We start from the raw sequence: 9,522 nt of genomic DNA, 5'->3' as shown, positions 1-9,522 counted from the left end.
AAAAAGCAGAAAGAAATATCCTATGTCCATAACATAAATGAGTGACAATTGGAATGAGTCTAGTCGTACAAATACCTGGATATATTCTGGGGTAGGAAATGGGTCGATCACATAACCTCAGTTGTAAATAAAGCAGGTTGCACTTCCGATCATTTGCCGGGCGCTGGGAAAATGCGGCCAGTCTACAAAAGAGACTGCTTACGAATCTCATGTGCGTCTCATACTAAAGTATGTGGAATCCGTACCAAATAGGACTAATGGGTCCAATGATCGTGTGCAATGGACACGGTTTTGCAGGACCCACAGGAGAGTGTCGTTGAAATTTTTAAAATTATCCAGTGAAAGCCTACTTAAAAAGATTCGAGAAGAATCTAGAGACCTTGGGTCGTGTGAATAAAACGGAGAATATACTTTATACTCGAAATTTCAGAGAATATTCTCAGGTTAGCACGAATAAAGCGAGTTCTAGAATACACTTCACCCGAGGATGTTCTCAGCATGAGTAAAAGGGTGGGGAAATTGCTCAAAACAAAGAACATTCTCCGATTCCGTACGAAGAAAAACTAGAGGAGCTTCTCACAAACGGAGAACATTCTCCATTTTTTGGAGTGAACTCTGTAGCATACTTCGAGCTGAGTAAGTTCTGTTAAGCTTAATTTTTACCGACCTTTTTTTTGTAAAAATGGCAGAATTTGTCTTACTTAGAAGGCAAAAAGTATACATAGCCCGTAGAAATACTGAAGAGAGAAACAATAGAAGTTTATACAGGTTTAACAATAGAAACATTATTTTGCGTGGCTAACTTTCTTCCCGAAAATCATGAAAGAGGGAGCGACCTTTCAAACAAAGTGAAAATTTAAAAAAAAAATTGTTTCTATTTAGCAGACCCAAGTTTTCAATCTGATGCACGATGAGACAGTATACACTACACAACTGTGTCACTGACATTTTCAGATGTTCATCATCGTGTTTTCTCACACCACAAATCTCATATTTTGTTATCTTAGAAATAAGTTGGCGGATCAGAAAAATTAATACCTGATTTATTACAAACCTAACGATCTGTTTGTCGTAACGAACGGCAGGAGCAACCACCTTACGCACTTGACGTGCGAGCGGACAAATATGCTTAGTATTTAACCAAAATTAGCTTGTGCTGGAAAACTCACAGAGTTCCGGTTTGGAGTAGATGAAAAGGTCATGTAATCTTAAGATTTCGTTCGGATAATGTGGTCACCTAACTTCAATAACAGAAAAGTTTCCCGCAAGTCGAGATGTCGGTAACATCGCAAGAAAATACATTTTCGTAAACTGCTCGTAATAGTATTTATAATTTGTCGCCGCACATAAAAGTAAAATCGAAACTTAGTGCAACTCTTCCAGAACACACTGCTACCAGTTCCATATTTGTACACTGGATACTTTGCCTGTTTGAGCGAGTTGGATGAAATGTAACATTACGCGTTTGTTCTGTGCCGGACACGGCAGACGACACAAACTGAGAACCTTCTGAAGATGGAGGGGAGGTAGCGAGAAGGAACACCCTTGTCGGAGAATATGCTTCGAATTTTTTTTTCATGCGAAACTGAGAACCTTCTCAGAGAATGTTCTTTTGTTCTGAGAATCTTCTCCGAAAAATGTTCTTTTTTTATTCATACGACCCATTATTCACTCCCCTCCTATAGGGGCCCTTGAAGGCGGGTTACACCGGTTTGTCAAGCACAGACGCAATAAACAGCCATTCTTCCCGTGCTCCGTGAGCAACTGGAATGGGAAAAACCCTAACATGGGGTACCATTCTAAGTACTCTCTGCTATGCTCTTCATGGTGATTTGCGTAATATTTTTGTAGATGCAGAACAGAGGGGAAAAAATGGAGGATTTTCCTAATATTTCTTCCTACGGCGGATAGAGTATACGGATAACTGTGGGATCTATCTACGAAAGGTAAGAGCCATCGTACGTTAATTAATCAAGGCGAGCGAGGAGATTTCCACGGGCGGCTGGGCAGAGCCGGCGCTCCACAGGCCACAGTGAGGAAGGGCAGGTGGCGTAGTGGGGCTCTCGGCCGGCAGAGGCGCTGGCGTCAAGGCCGTCGCTCGCAGTTACCCTTGCGGAGCGGCCCTCAGAAGCGCAGTCTGTCCTGCGACGCCGACGTTGACGAGTGAGGTGCTACAGCTCCGAGGTACGTAGCGGTCTGCTCGCCGCTCTCTTCTGCTGCCAGTGCCTTCTTTCCGTTACGGCATCTCTTCCAGTTCGTCGCTTTTCTGGGAAGTAAGCCAGTTTGGTCTCGACCGAGATGCTGTGTTTGCGTGATTTGACAGTTCGTGGTTCTCCAGTGCAGCCAGGGATTTCGCAGCTGTAACTAGCAGGCGGATGAATTTCTCTCCAACTATACCATAAACCAGGATAAAGAGTTGTGGCCAAAAGCTGCTGGACTTGCAGTCGCAGATTTTCCAGGGCATCCCTACGCAAACTGACACGAAACAGATCCCTTCACGATCCTCGGCTGTGTGTAATACCTCAATAAATTTTGCACTGATATCGGAGATATCTCATTTTCCGAGATAACAATGAAAGAAAATAAAAATCTGCGAATTCGGTGGATTAGGTTTGTTCAGACCAGAAAAACTGCGACTTTCGACCTGTACTTTAAAGTGGCTCCTGAATCATGAATGACATTTTCTGAATGTCTTCGGCAGGAGTCCAGTAATTTGGAGTAGTGAGTGTACTATACTATTCAGTTCGTCATTAAGTTAGAGTTCAGTGCAGAGCATTATGGAAGCAAATATTTTAGTAGATATAATCTACGTTTAACACAAAACTTTATGCCAGTTCACGTATTGTCAAAGTAATGTGAACCCTATGACATCAGACGAAAAAGTGGGACTCCTGGTCCATACCGATTCTGCGGAATTGCGATAGCGTTGTTGGTGTCTGTACCACTGACGTTATGATTTTGTACTGAGAAACTTTAGTTGTAACTGATTGAACAATTCCAGAGAAGTTGACGGTTTCCAATATTATTTAGCTGTCGTAAGGTCGTTGCTTTTCAGCACAATTATAGAGAAATAACTGAATCAAATCAGCGACTGCTTTCCGAAGGATATCTGTGCTTTGCACTCCTGGCTAAAAAGACGCGCGCGCAAAACTGTCTTTTCAAACAGCTGTGACTTCGCGCCGCCTTGTCTCCTGTCAAACAGCCAGCGTGCTTTAACCTACTGGATAGATCTGCTATTTCGGAAGAAACAGTAGCACTATTTATTAATCGGATAAATCGTCGGAATGATATTTCTGTCTTAGTGAATACAATTTCGCTGCTTGATGTTACGAACAGATCAAAATAAGTCATTTCTGCTTACTTCACTAACAGATCAGAAGGGGTCCAGGTTGCCACATCCTCTCCTCAGAGCTGTTTTCGAAGAATAGTTCCTCAGGTACCAAATATTCGAAGTTCTAAGTAGACTATCGGCGTAATAGGGCTTTTGCTGAATGGGTCCATGTCAGACTACCATTCTAATTTTTAGGTACTTCCACCTCTAGAAGTGATTTGTTAATTTGAAAACTGACTACTCGCCTTTTAAATGGCTGTGTAAGAAAGATTAAAGGTCTGCGGACAGCAACAACATGCCACCTCCAACAGGACCACGGCTAGTAAAGCACTGTGTTGTTCAACCAACCTTACAGCTGAGGACAGCTTTACGTTTTATCACTTCAGTTAAACAAAGAGCCCTCACAAATGTCATGAGTTTGAAATGCTGCAGTTTTCAGAAATCAGCAGTACTGAATTAGACGTCAGTAAAATAACCTTGTTACGTTCGACTCCGTCATTTCTTCAGCGTGCACAGTACAGGTCCTGCAGCATCGGAAAATACCCTCCCAAAAGCTATGTTCTGCATGAACATGAACAAGGAAGCTTAAAGTTTAACGTCCTTTGGTTGTCCATGTCGCCAGACACTGATTACACGGGTGGGTACGAAACCAGTCGTTGCAGTGTCGAAGGAATCATCACGGCGTTCACAACAAATATCCTAAAATCTAAATCTGGACATCTGGACGAGGATTAAACCCCTCTGCTCCGAAAGAGTCTGGGCATCACCATTTCGCTCGCCTTATCCGGCATTACGATCGCGTGGAACACGTTGGATGCACGCTCGCATTGTTAGTAACTGTGATAGTTACTAACAATGCGAGCGTGCATCCAACGGCTCACCGAATTTGCTCATCTTGTGCTCGGTTGTAGTGCATACCTAGATGTAACAAATACTGGTCTAGTACGATGTACTTCTGAAGGGTTTTCGAGAAACCGACGATCAAAGTTTTACGAACCTGTTGAATGCCGCGCCAGCCATCCAGCTAATGCAGCAGACTGTAAGTCTGCCTGTACTGCGATCGAGTGCCGTGATATTTTCTAATCTTCCACCAAACATCGAATCACGTTTGTTCGGAAAGGAACAACAACAACAAACACATTACTGATCGTCATAGTGGTACACTTTTGGCGAGGCATAATTAGGAATCGTAAAATACAGTATACATTTCATTATAACACTAAGGAATGCTGATGAAATGGACATTTACTTACCGATACAGTCACGCGTGTATCGCAAATACAGTGTACATTATTCAGCACTGCTACTGCCCGGTATGACTTCACTGCGATACGCACATGCACAGAGTACATTATAATAAGGAATCGTGAGAAAATTTACATTTGCGCGTATAACAGTGAAATCATACGGAGCTGTACCTGCTTTAAATAGCGTACACTGTATTTGTGACAGGCGCATGAATGTGCCAATAAATGAATGTTTATTTCATCACGATTCCTTGTTACGCCTCGATTACACTTCGCCATTAATGTACCACAGTGATAACTATTATTATTGTTCCTTTCCGAAGGAAACAAGTGTTACGTGGAATCTTAGGGGAAAAAAAAGATAATGGCGTGATTTGAACGCAGTGAGGGCAGACTTCTAGTCTGTCTCTTTAGCTCGTCGCGTTGTTTCTATTTCGGCTGAGTTTGCCGTTTTTTAAACAAAAACATTAAAGAAAGCACACACTGCCATGTTTTCCAAGACGTCCTCTCCATCATCCTTGGATAAATGGATGCAAGGATAAATTACATACATGAGTACCAAAGTAAAGTAATTTAGGGCCGTACGTAAGATCTAAATAAAGGAAGAACACATGACGTAGATAAAATATATTCCTTATTTACGGGTCTTCAGCTGTTGCAGGACATTCGTTAGGAAATTAGACAGACATTTAATACGTAATTTAGACCAGTCGTCTGCTAGTGCTATTCACAGATAGTTTTGAAAAGTTACAATATATCTTTTATGAAATTGCCCTTTCAGTATCCAGTGTTGCGGAAGGTGGTAGTCCAGTACACAATGATGTATTGTCTTCAGCGTGAAGTAGATGCACTGTCCGAGCAACCAAATGTAGCTGTGGCACTTAGCAGCAGACAAGAATTTCCAGCCTCGTCGCAGCAGGGTCGTGATATCAATCTCTTGAGGAGTCGTCCTTGTTATCAGTGCCAACTTGTCCCTTGTCCAACTCCAAATGCGTGTAGATTCGTCACAAAGAAAGTAGTGGGCAATGTCTGCTACCTAATTGCAGGAATTACAAACACTATTCGGTATCAGTTTTAGTTTAAATTTCCTTTCGGGTATTGATAGTGTTTCTGAGACTGCATCACCCCAAACGGCTCAGACTTTTGTAGCCAACACCGACTCGTCAGTGTTTCTGCAGACTTGTGTCCATGACGACCGTGGATATTTGACAGACGAGGGGTATCTTTGTTGTAGTCCGTTATCACCGCTTCTCGACAGCAGGCCCGTAAGTATGTCATTAGACAAACTTTTAAAACATTAAACTTCTGTTCTCGAAAACGCTGGAGAACCGTGTCGTACTATAGCATCATTTATCACACGTAATTATGTACTACATTCGTGCAAAAGATGACCAGAATCAGTGACCCGTTGAGTGTATGCTTTCCTTGTTGGGGTATGTTAAATTCTCCCTTGGAGTACCTTGAATTCTCCAGATTCAATAAAGGACTGTATTTTAGAAGGGAGATCTATCTACGTTTGTCCACGAAGATGAACTATAGCGTGAGTCCCATAAGAAGGTGCACCGAGCGAGGTGGCGCAGTGGTTAGCACACTGGACTCGCATTCGGGAGGACGACGGTTCATACCCGCGTCTAGCAATCCTCATTTAGATTTTCCGTGATTTCCCTAAATCGCTTCAGGCAAATTCCGCAATGGTTCCTTTGAAAGGGCACGGCCGACTTCCTTCTCCGTCCTTCCCTCACCCGATAGGACCGATGTTTGGTCTCCTCCCCCAAATCAACCAGCCAGCGAACCAACCAGCCTGTAAGTAGGTATACGTCTTTTACCACCCACACCGTTTATATGTCGTTTTCCCTCAAAGTCATTTTCTTAGAAACAAGCAGAAAGTTCTCCATACACAGGGTGATTCTGTGATAACAAAACGTTCTACGGATGATAGAGTGGAGTAGATGTATCAGTTTGAGATCAAGAACACTAGTCTGGGAACAAATCAATGGAAAATTACGAAGTCAAACCAGCTGTGACATAACTCTGCCAGTGGAATACGGTAATCTACGAATCATCGTTTGTTAGATGAAATCCTATACATTGCAGAGTAGGCAAACCACGACCACTGTTCGTACGACACATGAGTTGTTGGAACGAGTACGATAGTACTTTGTGCGACTTCGTCTTGAATGTTTAGAAGCTGGGAAGACGCTGTGTAGAACAAACCAGTAAACTCTCACGCCCCCTCCCCCTACCCGGGTTCTTTAAGGGATCGAACTCCTACATATAAAACGTCACATATCCAGAAATATAATATGATATGATTTTGCAGGTGATGCTGCAGTTTTACTTTATGAACGCTGAAAATGTAGTAAGCCATAAACTTGTTTCCTTTCATCATTTTCTTGGGACCAGGGGGAGGGGAATTCAGTGAGGAAAAATTCCTTAAAAGTTTAAAATTATGTGTAAGATTTGTCGCAAGTCGCTAAGTGGTCTAATTATTAAATACTGGATGATTATAGTGTGGGTAATTTGAGCGGCGTGTGTTACCCCGCCCCGAGGCACATACACAGTTTCTAACTATAATACTTGCCTTATTGCATTAACCCTTCAGCATAAATATTTTAGCTCTTAATAATAAAGTTATGGCATCATTTTAAAAATTTAAATTTGATCACCAACAGTATGAAATATTGAAAATCAAATTTTTTTTGCCCCTGGAGCCGTTAGATAGCCTGCAACTACCGTACCCGGTGTTAGCTGTTTAGTGATCCAGTTGTAAATGTAACGGCTTGTGTAAGTTGTGCAGACAAATAAAATCATTAAAAAATGTGTCTACTTTAACTTTTATCATCGACAGTGAATTTGAAATCTCTTTTTCGTTTAAAATTCAGCTCTCATTCGTTGTATAATCATTTCTCAGTGCACTTGTCGCGTTAAGACACTATCAGCATCCTAGCTTTCGGCAATAACGACCATTTCCCTCGTCAGCAAAGCAACTGCTTCTCGGAGAAGTAACGGAATCAAAAAGGTGTAACAGTTGGTAGTAGTGGCCACTGCGAACGGAAATTACGTTGGCGCCAGCGATGAAATTTCGCTCTCAAGCGCCTGTGTATCCATCATGACGTATGATACAGAACTTACTGTTATGCGGTTCTCGGTGTCAAGCGTCCTCTTCCAGGCACTGCATTAGTAGAAACCTCAGACTTTCCGCAGACGATGTCGTTGTTTGTAATGCAATAATGGCTAAAAAAGGCTACACAGATATCCAGTAGGACCTTGATAACATTTCAAAGTGGTGCAAAGGACAGCAGCTTGCATTAAGTGTTCTGAAATATAAAATTTTACACTTCACAATACTATAAACCGTAGTAGCCTACTACTACAATATTGGGGAGTCACAGTTGGAATCGGGCAGATCATACCAATACTTGGGTGTAATAACCTGTAGGGATATGAAATGGAACGCTACGTAGACTCAGTCGTACGTAAAACAGGTGACATACAGTGATTCATTCGTAGAATTCTAGAGAAATACAATCAGTCCACAAAGAAGATTGCTCACAGAACACTCGTGCGACCCATACTAGAATATTGCTGAAGTGTGTAGGACCAGTACCAAGTAGAATAAACAGGGTATATTTAACGTATACATAAAAAGGCAGCACGGATGGTCGCAAGGTTTTTTTTTTTTTAAGCGTGGGAGAGTGTCATGGAGAATATGAAAAAAACTGGAAAACGCTTGAAGACATGAGCAACTATCTCGTGAAAACGTAGTTAGAAAAATTCTAGAACCTGCTGTAAGTGACGAATCTTGAAATATACTACGACCCCCTATGTTTCGTTGCCCTGGGGATCGAATGGCGAAAAGAGGAGTTTAAGCTGTAAACGGGAAGAAACCTAGCAACTGATACAGTGGGAATTATCCCCCGCCATGCACTTCACACATCTGTTTGTAGAGTGTGGATTTAGATGTAGAGTACTCAACGGGAATGCTACATTTCTGTTAAAGTTGTTGCACACATTCCAATTTGCACAGCCTGTTAACGATTGAGTTCCAGTTGCGTGAAGTCTGGTCTAGAATCGATGTCTGCTCAAAGTATTGTGTTTATTCTTAAAATTTTTCTAGATTCCTGTATTTGATGTGCGCCTTCTGTTTGGTACAGGGCTGGGTAACTGTTCCTATAAACTTTCTCACATAACTAGTGCTAAATTCGCACTTCGTTGTTACATTTACGTTCATTCGTTTCTGGACCATAGTTCCCAATTTCAAATTGTCCCTGAAAGTTTTTATCAGTATCACTGAAACATCTTTGTTTATGGGTACCCACAGTGTATTTAAATGCACGTTAGTAAAAGTGATCCTTAACAAGAAATTTATCCTGTATTTTCGATTGACAGTTCGCTATTTTTGTGACTTATTTTACGAAGATCATGTTGGATACACGTCGTCAGATTATAGGTGAATCTCTTTGTTGTTCTACCAATCTAGACTTCCAATATGATCATCAGACCACAAAATTCACGTAAGCAGATATACGTAATTACAATCCATCATGATTTTGACGACGTCCATTTCGTCTCAGAAACATGTAAGATTAAATCTGCTTTTACGTTACTATCTTTGTATTGTAAGATGCGGACAGAATTACGGTTTTAACGTATGTAATACGCGTCACTGAACAGTTTAATGTCAAATTCCAACCCTCAAATACTGCCAAAAAGCAAGACGTATATGTCACCTGTGTCATTATTTCGAATGTATTACGCTCAAATCTATTAGAACAGCCTCATTCACAACACATTTTCCTGAAATTCGCCCTTTCCATCGTCCATTCCGAGTATAGAGAGACAACATACAGGGTGTACCATAGTTAACAGCAACAACTGACAGGGTTGTAAGTGTACCCCTGAAATTTCACCCACGGCATTCTTGAACAAGAAATACAATACTAC

The 9,522-nt window shown here is 41.6% G+C and overlaps 1 protein-coding gene across 4 annotated transcripts in view; it reads left to right on the top strand.

Annotated features, from left to right (window-relative positions):
• The first annotated feature begins 2,136 nt into the window (after positions 1-2,136).
• Positions 2,137-9,522, top strand: part of LOC126470295 (elongation of very long chain fatty acids protein AAEL008004) — a 338,249-nt gene continuing 330,863 nt past the window's right edge. For all 4 annotated transcript variants that reach the window (XM_050098057.1, XM_050098051.1, XM_050098052.1 and 1 more), the window contains exon 1: positions 2,137-2,184. The gene's annotated coding sequence lies outside the window, so the exon portion shown is untranslated. The remainder of the gene's footprint in view (positions 2,185-9,522) is intronic.

Source organism: Schistocerca serialis, chromosome 3 (assembly GCF_023864345.2).
Source record: "Schistocerca serialis cubense isolate TAMUIC-IGC-003099 chromosome 3, iqSchSeri2.2, whole genome shotgun sequence".
Classification (NCBI taxonomy): Eukaryota; Metazoa; Arthropoda; class Insecta; order Orthoptera; family Acrididae; genus Schistocerca; species Schistocerca serialis.
This window is presented reverse-complemented; position numbering and strand designations above follow the sequence as displayed.